The following is a 13829-nucleotide window of genomic DNA, read 5'->3' on the forward strand; positions in this document are numbered from 1 at the left end:
TTTTTTTTTTTTTTTTTTTTTTTTTTTTTTTTTTTACTGGTTTATTGCCAAGAGTAAAGCCAACTCCTGTTATTCCACATTGGCCATGGCCTTCATTTTAGAAAGAAATTTCTGCTGAATATAGATCTCTAGGTTGACAGTATTTTTGCTTTTAGCATGTTAAATCATGCTTTGATTTTCAGTATGTCAGAGATATTATATTATTTTCTGGCTCATGCTTTTGATAAGAAATTAACTATTATCATGTTTCCAATGGCTTACTTTTCTTCCTGGTCCCAGATCACATTTTCTTGCTTCTTCTCATGATCTAGTATTTTTTTTTCCATTGTCATGTGTCTGGATCTTGTTATCTTGCTTTTCTTTCTTTTCTCTCTCTCTCTCTCTCTCTCTCTCTCTCTTTGTGTGTGTGTGTGTGTGTGTGCACGTGTTCACACACCCCAAGATTTGAATCTAGGGTTTGAGCATTCTAAGCATGTGCTCTATCAATGTGCTACAACCCCAACTTCTGGATCTTCGTATCTTTATGATTCCTATATCTTCAACTTAGTCCTGTGTACTCTGCTTGGTTCCCCTTACCTCATGTTACAGTCCATAAAGTGTCTTCATATAAAAGCTAAAGTGGTTATAGGAAAAACTTGATCTGATTGCTTTTCCTCAGGGTTCACTTTCCTGCACTGCCTATAGTTTCTACCTTCTAAAAGGTATTTATCTCTTTTCCCCCCTCTGTTATATCCAATGTTCTTGTTGTTTACAGACAGAGCACAAGTCCAGTACCAGGTACTATATCATTTTTTTTTAAAGAGAGAGAGAGAGAGAATTTTTTTAATATTTATTTTTCAGTTTTTCAGCGGACACAACATCTTTGTTTGTATGTGGTGCTGATTGAACCCGGACCGCACGTATGCCAGGCAAGTGTGCTACCCGCTTGAGCCACATCCCCAGCCCAAGGTACTATATCATTTTTGTCAGAGGCACAAATTTAGTTACATTATTAAAAATAGCTGTCTAACTGAAATGTAAATAATAAGTAAAGGTATGTATGATTACACTACTGGAGTAATTCTGAACCAGGGGAATGAGAAGTTGTACACCATTTGTGTACTATATGTCAAAATACATTCCACTGTAAGATTAACTAATTAATTAAAACAAAAAAATAAGAAGTAAGGGTTTCCACCTATTAACAAATGAAGAATATATCATAAGTCATGAAATTCTTAATTTTTATTGAATCATGTTAATTATCTAGAATAATGGGTTTTAATTTGGTATATTTACACAGGCACATAACATATTTTGATCAATTTCATTCCACAGCATCTCCTCTTGTCCTCCCATCCTCCCTCCCTTGATTCTCTTCTTATTCTATTGGTCTCCTTCCAATTTTCATGAGGTTTATTTTCTCCTTTTTTTCTCTCTAACTTTCACATATAAGAGAAAACACACAATCCTTGATTTCATGAGTCTGGCTTATTTCATTCAACACGGTACTGTACAGTTCCATCCATTTTCCTGCAAATGATATAATTTCATTCTTCTTTATGGCTGAATATAACTCCATTGTGTGTGTGTGTGTGTGTGTGTGTATCATTTTCTTTATGAACCGTAAGTTATGATTAATTCAATATCACATTCCTGTGGCCCTTTTCAAAATAAATTGAAAAAAAATTTACATTTGTATTCTCTATTTTTGTACACTATGCTCAATACCCACATTGATTAGCAATACACAATTTTTGCTACAATGAACACTTGTAGTTTGGGTATAGGACTTTTATTTTTTTTCCCTTGTGACTTCATTCCCCTAAGTATTATAAAGAGATATTACATGCCATAGGAGTATTTGTTATTGGGGACAAACTCAAAGATTTCTAGATTGATTCTACTAGAATGAAAAGGTGTGCTGTACAGTAAGTTCTCAGAATTTTCTCCATGTTCATATTAATCCTTTTGTTTTGTATATCTCATCCCTTTTGTACTGTTAAAATTTCATGACATCTTCAATATTTATATGGTATGTACCTTTATCTATTTTTTCCATGTCAATATATTTAAATCAAGATTTAGCTTCCGTGTCTGCCTCCACATCTCTTTATTTAAACTTCACATAGGATGTTTATCACAATCTAATTTGTTTTGTAATTATTTGTGTACACGTCAAATTTTCCCCCCAAGGCTATGAGTTTATTAAAGACAAGGACTAAGTCATAATAATCTTTGGAGCCTCCCAGCACCTTGTACCATGCCTGTCAAATGTAGTGCTCAGTAAGTCATTGCTGAATGAGTGATGGAGGAAAATGGAAGGGCCTCCAAAACAAGTTGCTGTCTTAATCTACTGGTTTCACCTAAACCATTGAGTCTAGTAATGCAGACATCGCTCTTCTCGGGATGTGTGCTTCACAGGTCAGTGGTTCTGATGTGGCTGCAACTCATGTGTTCTCTTACCCGAGTTGCCCTGCAGAATGGATGTTCATGTGAAGCTGCACATTCTTTTCTTCCTTTCATATGTCATATTTCTCTGTTTATTCCCAGTGCTTTTCCAGTATCCTTCAATTACTAATGCTGTGGAAGCTTCTGTAGCAAAGGATAACAGGTCCCAATAGTTTTGTATGGGATCTATCCATGAATATATGAGTTCCTCACACACATAGTTAGTCCCTCACTCTCTGATGTCACTTCCAGCATTAATAGCACTTGGAACTCAGTGACTTTTGTCTCCATACTCTTCCCTCTTTTTCATTGTTTCCTTATTTGTCTCTGACCACTCTCTAATTGCAGAATACCTTTAAATGGCTACCTTTGGGGGAGCCTAATGAGCTGGAAGTCAGAGTGCAGCTCAAGAAGATGAAGTTTTAAGAATGCACTTTTGACTCATTGTTGAAATCAGTTCCTCAGTTGTTTCTATACCATGGACAGCCCTAGTGCTAGAGGGGCAAAGGTGAGTGAACTTTGGTCTGAAGGAATTTATTTAAATGTAAAGATTGATAAGCAGGTAAAACCCAAACATACAGTGCAAGATTGCCATGACGGAGGGTGGTGGGTAACAGATAGAATGCCCTGGAAATGTAAAATGGGAATAACTGCCTGAGAGAAATGAGTACAGTGTATCAATGTCTTGGGGAGGGTAACATCCAAGCTGAATCTTTCAGAATACATGGGAGTTTGTCAAGGAGAGAAGGATGGGTAGTTGAGCAGGAGGAAATAGCTCATGCAAGGCATGAAAGATTGTAGGCTGTTTGGGAGGAAAGCAGGAAAAGATGGTTATTGGAAAAGTGAATAAGCCAGACTCTACACATTTTATAGTCTACTAAGAAATACAGGTTAGTTTTCATAGGCCAGTGTTTTCTAAATTTTGGTCATATTCTACCACATTCACATTATTACCATATCTAAATAATGCCAACACCAATGTTTACTTAATTCTTTTTTTAAGTCAACTTTAACTCACTTCACCTAAAATACTTTCTTATGTAATATTTCATTCTTTAAAAAAGAATATAGATCACATAAATAAATTATAAATCAGACTAGTAGAATGGATACTCATGAACTCATTACACAATGTAAGAATTTAAGAACAAAACCATTTCCAATTCCATTTCTATATTTGTATGCCTCTTCTGTGTGTTATCTTCTTGCCTTCCCCAAGCTTTTAATACTACATGATATTTTATATTCACTATTCCATTGGTTTTTCAAAAATCATACATATTCCTCATATGCATAAATTCCTATTATGCTTTGGATATAGTTTGTGTCCTCCAAAGAGTCATGTGCTGGGAAACCTGGTCCTTAGTGTGGCAGTATGGAAGTGGTGAAATCTTTAAGATAAGGGGTCTAGTGGAAGCTGATTGGGTCAGCAGGGGCAACATCCTTGGAAGGAATCAATACTGGTCTCCTAAAGTGAGTTCCTAACAGAGCAAGTTACTATAAAAAGAGCAAACTTGGCTCCCCTCCAGTCTCTGGCTTCCTGTCTTGTCATGTGATCTCCACCACTTGTGTGTGTTCCCATTCTGATGACATCTTCCATGTTGTGACAAAGCCAAAGGGGGCCCTCACCAGTTCTTTCTAAAGTCCTCAACTTTGGTATTTGGTTAAACAGTAAGAAATGAATGAACACTATCCTTTAACAGTATATCATTGACTTTTGTTTGATTTTGAGTTTATGTTTTGATTTGTGGTGATCTCATGAAAAAAAAAAATGATACAGGAGCAAGCCTGGAGATCATGGTCATAATCTAGAAATAGCAGTTTCTAGGTTCCTTGTGGTTCCCAGGGAACAGAGAAAAGAAAACCCACAAGCTTTCTCCCTAGAAGGTCTGCACTGGGACTTTTAAAGATAAGTACATAAAAGCTAAATTGTGTACTTTTGAGTCTTATTTAAGTTACGGTTCTTTATGATCCTACTAGGCAACCAAACCAATACGCAGATCTTAACTCTAGGATCTTTTAACTCTAAAATAAGTCTTTCTCGCTAAGCCATGATATCTTGAATTTTATTTTTAAAATTCACCACACCCAACATTTCTCCATATTTGTTTTTAAACCAAAAATATCTTACCATGTATCTGTAATTAGTCTGTACAATATTGCTATTGTTTTCAGAGTAACTTTGGAAAACCCCAACAATTTGGGCAGTATTTGCAAATTGTAGTTAATTTAAGACTGTCTACACTAAAGAAGATTTTTAACTTTAAAATAAGAGGTTGAATTAGCCAGTTTTATTGAGACAAGAGCATTAACTTGTAATTTGTGGTTGGCTCAAAAAAAGTGGCTTTCAGGAAGGGGGATGAACTGGGTATTCCCCAGGTCTTCATGCCAACCTGGATCAGGCAATTGGAGCAAAGCAGAATGGTTTAGAAGAAGCATTTTCCAGCCAGGAGGGCACTCAGCTATATCAGTTAAGCCTGGAAACTGGTTCAACTTCTGAAACAGAAAGACATTTATTTAGTGCCTATTGTGGAGAAGTTATATGTTTGGTACCCCTCTAATGCCTGAATACTTTCCTAATAGATTGGGCAACTTGGGAGGATTTCAAACAGTTTGTCATAAGGTTTTCTATCTGATTGTGTCTTCTAAAAAGTTGGGCTGCTGGGGGGTCATGCTGAATGCAGAATTTTTGTTCTTCCATCCCCCCCAGTGGGAATTTTGACAAACTCGGGACATGGAGCTAATGCAGAGAGGGATTTGGTGGTTTGGGAGAATTTAGGAGGTAAGACTTCAAGATCTACTATTTGATGCTAGGTAAGAACCTGACTTAATCCTAACAGGATATGGTGTATTCAGGGTTTAATGGCCACTTTGACGAGTTGGGACCCATTTCTTCTTCATCCCTGCTCACCCAGGCATTAATTTTATTTGAACATATATTTGTACGAGGGGAGTTTCCTCCTCTGAATAGGAGAGTTTTATTTTTATTTGTATTTAAAAAATCCTTTTACCTTCTGATGATTGATGGTGGGGAGGAGAATGACAAGACAGAAAATCTTTCATAAAAATCAGTGTCTCCCTGGTGCTTTCTAGAGCAAGTGGGATCCTCCACAGGAATGACAGGAGGTGCCAAGTTCTGCTCCCCAATGGGTAAAGGGATAGAAGACAGTGAGGTTCCGAGTTTTCCCCTCCGAATGGAGAGTTTTATTTTTATTCGTGTTTTAAAAATTCTTTTACCTTCTGATGATTGATAGTGGGAGGGAGAGAAGACAGGAAGCAAATAGATAAGCTGACAAAAAAATGACAACAAAACCATTTTGATGTCTGAATCATGACAGGAAACCATTTATGAGTTATGTTCTATTATTTGATGCTGAGGAGTAACACAGGCATAATTAAAGTCCTTCAGCCCCATGCTTTATCCAGCAAGATCTTTGCAGAAATTCAGGCAGTATTTATCTCATAAAAGCAACCCTGTTTTTATGGAGCTAATTTATATGACAGCTTTATAACCATGATGTCTAGACCTATGGTGCCAGAAACATGGTCCCAAATCGAACCACTCAGTACCCATGACACTGAAAGCATGATTATGCTTCCAGTGTCAGGGGGTTGTATTTTATAGGCTTTTATTTTTTCTTTTTCAAAGCCCTTTCCATCTATTTAAAACATGAAATTGTGTCACTTATTAATTTCATTTTTTTTTTCTTGGTGGTCATTTGGCTACTTTGTAGAGCTAAATTTTTAACTAAGAATCTTAAGGCTAAAAAGGACATTTGATGTTGGCAAGGATGTGGTGGGAAAGGCACACTCATACACTGCTGCTGGGACTGTAAATTGGTGCAGTCAATATGGAAAGCAGTTTGGAGATTCCTTGGAAAACTAAGAATGGAACCACCATTTGACCCAACTATCCCACTCCTGGGTCTATACCTAAAGGACTTAAAAACAGCAAATTACAGGGACACAGCCACATCAATGTTTACAGCAGAACAATTCACAATAGCTAAACTGTGGAACCAACCTAGATGCCCTTCAGTAGTTGAATGGATAAAGAAAATGTGTTATATATACACAATAGAATATTATTCAGCATTAAAAGAGAATAAAATCATGGCATTTTCAGGTATGGATGGAGGTAGAGAATATCATGCTAAGCAAAATAAGCCAATCCCAAAAAACCAAAGGCCAAATGTTTTCTCTGATATGTGGATGCTGATCCATAATGGGGTGGGGGAAGGAAATAATGGAGGACCTTTGGATTGAGCAGAAGAGAGTGAGGGAGGGGAGGGGGCATAAGGGTGGGAAAGATGGTGGAATGAGACAGACATCATTACCCTGAGTACATATATGATTGCACAAATGGTGCAATGCTACATTGTATACAACCAGAGAAATGAAAAATTGTGCTCCATGTGTACAATGAATCAAAATGCATTCTGCTGGCATGTATAACTAATTAGAACAAATTAAAAAATAAAGTTGAATTTCAGACATATACTATAAATATAGATCCTATGTATAGTAAAAAAAATCATTACTGATCTGATGTTCAAATTTAATTTTGAGTCTTGTTTTGTTTTGCTGACTCTGGCAAGCATTCCAAAGGTGGATCTACTTTCTTGTCTTAAGCAACTGAACACACAAAACATGAAACAGTAGTTTTCAGAGATTGGCAAACTGGAAGTGCAAGAGAATGATCCCTGAGAGAAGTGATCAAACGAGACACTCATTGTGATTGCCCTAGTTTTCAAGAAAATTTCCAAACTTCAGCACAGAAAGAGGAAACCCAAACAGAGCCTGGAAATCTCTCAGAGCTGAGGAGACACCGTTGAGAATGCGGGGGACCAAGCTGGCTGGAATTCCCAGGGCAGAATACCAGAAAGGAGACTGCAAGCCTCTTGGCTCTTCAGCTGAGCACTGATGGGGGCATGTGTGGAAGCAGCTACCTAAAGCTGGGGAAGGGCAGAGCATTTCAAAGGAGCAGGTGGAGCAATTTCTGAAGCTCACACAAGGCTGGGCAGAGTTTACATTCACAACATCCAGAGTGGAGAAATCTCATAATATAGGATGAAGGCAGAAATGGTCACACCGAGAGCTGGGCACAGAGGTGCACACCTGTAATCTCAGCTAGGTACTAGGGAGGCTGGGGCAGGAGGTTGAGGGTCACAACTGAGTGAGCTCTTAATCTCAAAAAAATAAGAAAATTTTAAAAAGCGTGTGGGAGGGGTTCTGGGGATATTACTCAGTGGTAGAGCACCCCTGGGTTTGATCCTCATACCAGAAAAAAAATTGTCAAATTGGACAAAAAAGCAAGACCCAATTATATTCTACTTACAAGAAATTCACTTCAAATATCCACTTCTCACTTCTAGTCAGATTTTTCTGGGGAAAACACACACACACACACATTAATTACCAAAATCAGGAGTGAAAGAGATGACATTATTATAAATTTCACAAAACTTAAAAAATTCTAAATTTTTTCTCTGATATAAGGATGCTAATTCATAATGGGGTTGTGGGGAGCATGGGAGGATTAGATGAACTCTAGATAGGGCAAAGGGGTAGGAGGGGAAGGGATGGGGCATGGGGGTAGAAAAGACAGTGGAATGAAATGGTCATTATTACCCTAAGTACAGGTATGAAGACATGAATGTTGTGACTACACTTTATGTACAACCAGATATGAAAAATTGTGCTCTATGTGTGTAATATGAATTGTAATGCATTCTGCTTTATAATTGTAATGCATTCTGTCATATATAGCAAATTAGAATTTATTTTTTTTAATTTTTTTATTATTAGTTGTTCAAAACATTACAAAGCTCTTGACATATTTCATACATTTGATTCAAGCGGATTATGAACTCCCATTTTTACCCGTATACATTTTGCAGATTCACATCGATCACACATCCACTTTTTTACATACTGCCATACTAGTGTATGTTGTATTCTGCTGCCTTTCCCATCCTCTACTATCCCCCCTCCCCTCCCCTCCCATCTTCTCTCTCTACCCCATCTACTGTAATTCATTTCTCTCTCTTGTTTTTTTCCCCTTTCCCCTCACTTCCTCTTATATGTAATTTTGTATAACAATGAGGTTCTCCTTCCTTTACCATGCAATTTCCCTTCTCTCTCTCTTTCCCTCCCCACTCTCATCGCTGTTTAATGGTGATCTTCTTCTCATGCTCTTCCTCCCTGTTTTGTTCTTAGTTGCTCTCCTTATATCAAAGATGACATTTGGCATTTGTTTTTTAGGGATTGGCTAGCTTCACTTAGCATAATCTGCTCTAGTGCCATCCATTTCCCTGCAAATTCCATGATTTTGTCATTTTTTAGTGCAGAGTAATACTCCATTGTGTATAAATGCCACATTTTTTTTATCCATTCGTCTATTGAAGGGCATCTAGGTTGGTTCCACAGTCTTGCTATTGTGAATTGTGCTGCTATGAACATCGATGTAGCAGTGTCCCTGTAGCATGCTCTTTTTAGGTCTTTAGGGAATAGACCAAGAAGGGGAATAGCTGGGTCAAATGGTGGCTCCATTCCCAGCTTTCCAAGAAATCTCCATACTGCTTTCCAAATTGGCTGCACCAATTTGCAGTCCCACCAGCAATGTACAAGTGTACCCTTTTCCCCACATCCTCGCCAGCACTTGTTGTTGTTTGACTTCATAATGGCTGCCAATCTTACTGGAGTGAGATGGTATCTTAGGGTGGTTTTGATTTGCATTTCTCTGACTGCTAGAGATGGTGAGCATTTTTTCATGTACTTGTTGATTGACTGTATGTCCTCCTCTGAGAAGTGTCTGTTCGGTCCTTGGCCCATTTGTTGATTGGATTATTTGTTATCTTATTGTTTAATTTTTTTGAGTTCTTTGTATACTCTGGATATTAGGGCTCTATCTGAAGTGTGAGGAGTAAAAATTTGTTCCCAGGGTGTAGGCTCCCTATTTACCTCTCTTATTGTTTCTCTTGCTGAGAAAAAACTTTTTAGTTTAAGTAAGTCTCATTTGTTGATTCTTGTTATTAACTCTTGTGCTATGGGTGTCCTATTAAGGAATTTGGAGCCCGACCCCACAATATGTAGATCTGAGCCAACTTTTTCTTCTATCAGATGCAGAGTCTCTGATTTGATATCAAGTTCCTTGATCCATTTTGAGTTAACTTTTGTGCATGGCAAGAGAAGGGGATTCAGTTTCATTTTGTTGCATATGGATTTCCAATTTTCCCAGCACCATTTGTTGAAGATGCTATCCTTCCTCCATTGCATGCTTTTAGCCCCTTTATCAAATATAAGATAGTTGTATCTTTGTGGATTAGTCTCTGTGTCCTCTATTCTGTACCATTGGTCCACCCACCTGTTTTGGTACCAGTACCATGCTGTTTTTGTTACTATTGCTCTGTAGTACAGTTTGAAATCTGGTATCGCTATACTGCCTGATTCACACTTCCTGCTTAGAGTTGCTTTTGCTATTCTGGGTCTTTTATTTTTCCATATGAATTTCATGATTGCTTTCTCTATTTCTACAAGAAATGCCATTGGGATTTTGATTGGCATTGCATTAAACCTATAGAGAACTTTTGATAATATCGCCATTTTGATGATGTTAGTTCTGCCTATCCATGAACAGAGTATATTTTTCCATCTTCTAAGATCTTCTTCTATTTCTCTAAAGAGGGTTCTGTAGTTTTCATTGTATAAATCTTTCACCTCTTTTGTTAGGTTGATTCCCAAGGTTTTTTTTTGAGGTTATTGTGAATGGGGTGTTTTTCCTCATTTCCATTTCAGAAGTTTTGTCGCTGATATACAGGAATGCCTTTGATTTATGCATGTTGATTTTACATCCTGCCACTTTGCTGAATTCATTTATTAGTTCTAGTAGTTTCTTTGTAGACTCTTTTGGGTCTTCTAGGTACAGAATCATGTCACAAATTAGAATTTAAAAAATAAAAAATAATTAATAATATTTTTATTGGGGAGTCAAACTGTGAGACCATCTTGAGTCCTCTCTTAAAATCCAAATTTACTGCAGGGTGAGGTGTTGCACACCTGTAATCTCAGCCACTCAGGAAGCTGAGGCTGGAGGACTACAAAGCCAGCTCAGCATCAGCGAAGCACTAAGCAACTCAGTGAGACCCTGTCTCTAAATAAAATACAAAAAACGGCTGGGGATGTGGCTCAGTGGTCAAGGACCCCTGAGTTCAATCTCTAGTACTCCCCCACCCAAAATTCAAATTTACCTGGTGGAATTCCATAAAAATGGAAGACAGAAAGGTGGAGTAGAGGAAGAAGAATGAAAAGAAGGAAGAGGGATGGAAAAAGGGAAGAATGGTGGAATGAGTCTAACCTACTTGCCTATGTACATATAAGTATATACCACAGTGAATCTCACCTTTATGTATATCCATAAGGCACTAATTTAAAAGGAAACTCTAAGTAAATAGAAAGATCAGTAGAGAAGAGGAAAGGGAAAAGAAGGGGAGGAAGGGAAAGAGGAAGTACTAGGGACTGAATTAGAACAAATTACTTCCCATGCTTCTGTAATTATGCCAAAATGAACCCTAATTTTATGTACTACTAAAATGAACCAATAAAAAATTTCCAAATACCCCTGTAAGGTCATGTCACTAGGTTTGCAGCTTAAAATATCTTAGCACAGATTAGTTGGCAGTTATCTGAAACAGAGAGGAGTTTTCAGGAGGTAAAGGAAGTTACCTAAAAAAGAGGATGACTCTAGGAGGAGAGCAGCGTTAACCAGTGCCACTGGAGATAAAGGTCACCTCTAGCTCCAGTGCTGAGCTGCTCTCTTCCCGCACTTCCCGAACAACTGCACCAGGCACCTCTGATCCCAAAGTCTGTCTCTGGAGCTTTAGTTATTTGGGGACAGGGAGTCTGGTCCCCCACTGTTGCTTTGCAGCCTGCCTCAACATCTAGCAGGGAATTAGGGAAATGCTTATAAAAAGAATGAAAACTTTAATCCATGGGTTCATGCCTAGTTATAATATTTAACTTTCTCTCTTGCACCATCCTGTTTTTGAAAGAAATGACTCGAGCATTCCAGAAATTGAGATGTTTATCTTTTTTCTTAAGCCTGCAGAAGAGAAAAGAATTCAGTTTCTCTGTGAGATAATAAATATATTTGATATACAACATTTGTGGAATGTTTGCTGTGTGGTTGACACTATTCTATCACTTTACACAGACCAATTTATTTAATTCTGACTTCAACCTTGGGAGGTAAGTGCTATTATTCTTACTCCCAATGGACAAATAAAGAAGTCAAGGTATGGAAGTTAAGTCTATTTGCTCATACATTTTATCTTTATTACTGTTAAATAAGAGAAGGGTGATGAATGACAATGAGAAAAGAAAGTTTTTCCTATTTGTTTTTAATCAAACTTCATTATACTCTTAATAAAAATTAAATGCAAAAAGCAAAAGAAACAGGAGTGGTGGTGCACGTCTGTAATCCTAGTTACAGGGAGGCTGAGGCAGGAGAATCACAAGTTCACGGCCAGCTTCAGTACATTACCAATACCATGTCTCAAAATTTGAAAATTACAGTAATAATAATAAAAAGTGTTAGGGACATAGCTCAGCAGTAGAGTGCCCTTAGGTTCAATTCCCAGTACCACAAAAAAGATAAAAAGAAGAATTAATCCTCAGGATCCTAGTAAAGTACTAGGTATATAAGTCTATTTAGTATATAGAAGTTATATAAGTTATATTTAGTTTCTAAAATCCTTGTGGACTTGGAGTTGTTAGGTATTTTGAATGAAGGACTCAAGATAGCATGAAAACCATGTCCACCAGGTGGCACTCATCTTCTGAATGAGGGACTTGGGTGGGAACACCTGTGTTCTCAGCCCCCTTGACAGAAAGGTTCAAGTACAGCATTAACCTTTAGTTTCCTAGGCCCTCAACTTTTGTCCAGGGCAAGTTGTGGAGTTGTCAGAAGCCCTCAAGTGCATACTGCCTATTTTGCTGTAAGTGGAAGCAAATTGCTAGGTACCTCGTCAGCATCCTATGATGGATGGATGCAGGGCCCTGTTGCAAATCCAAATTCAAATTCAGATTTCTTCAAATCCCAGTCCTACCAGTTATTAGTTGTATGACCTGGGACAGGTTTCATGACATTTCTGTGCTCCAGGGTACTCATCCCTGAAATGGGGATAATCATTGTATCTACTTCACTCTGTGTCACCTGTATTAACCGTACTCTGCTCTAGAGAGCCCAAATAAATGTTCTATGAAGTAGAATTAATGAAGTGACTCATTTGTACCCAGGCGCTCAAGTAGAATCACAATCTTACTTGGCTCAAACTATGGTATCAGGGGGAAGAACTTGGTTTTAGTTTTATCTGATAACATAATGTTATGATTATTTACTAGTTAAACATTGGTTAGAATAAGAAATATTGATTTAGCATCTCCAATGAGCCAGTTAGTCATTTTTTTAAGTGCTACTGCTACAAAAATGAGTCAGGCAGGTCCCACCCCTATTCCCATGGAGCTTGTGATCTAGCAGGTAAGATAAACATTAAAGAAACAATGACATGGCTGGGCATGGTGGTGCATGCCTGTAATCCCAACTGCTCAGGAGGCTGAGGCAGGAGGATTACAAGTTCAAAGCCCACCTCAGCAATTCAATGAGGCCCTAAGCAATTTAGTGAGACTCCGTTTGAAAATAAAAAATAAAAAGGTCTGGGGATGTGTCTCGGTAGTTAAGCCCCCTTGAGTTCAATCTCTGATACCAAAAAAGAAGAAGGGGAAAAGAAGACGAGGAGAAGGAGGAGGAGGAGGAGGAAGAAGAAACAATGACATAAATGTAAATAATTACAAATGTACAAAGGAAAGTAAAACAGATGGATCTAATCCAGTCTGTGGCTCAGGGAAGACATCTAAGAAGAAGTAACAGTAGGAAGGAATCAGGCAGGAAGAAGGAGGATAAAAATTCTAGACAAAAGAGTGGGCCTTTACACAGAACTCAAAGTGGGAAGGAGGTTGCTAAACTCATATGAGCAAAGTCCAGTTGTACTGGAGGGGAGAAAGAGTGAGGTGGAAAGGCTGGAAGTTAGAAAGCTCAGTTACTGAGCAATAAGAAGTATTAAAGTGTTTTAAGCAAGAAAGTGGCATCAGAGGTTGTAGATATAAGAAGTACATTTTTTAAAAACTGTCGTGATGACAGAAACAAAGAAATGGGATTGAGAGAGTAAGGTGGGCTTGGGAGAGACCAGTGCAGAAACTTTTATTGTTTCAGCCCAAGGATAGCATGAGCCTAAGCCAGTGTGGCAGAGTGGGTGGCTCTAAGAGACACTTAAGGCATATGGACTTGAGAGGATTTGTGGATTGGATGTGTGAGGGGGAAGAGTCAAAAATTTCTGGTTTAA

This window comes from Marmota marmota, unplaced genomic scaffold (assembly GCF_001458135.2).
Source record: "Marmota marmota marmota unplaced genomic scaffold, marMar, whole genome shotgun sequence".
Classification (NCBI taxonomy): domain Eukaryota; kingdom Metazoa; phylum Chordata; class Mammalia; order Rodentia; family Sciuridae; genus Marmota; species Marmota marmota.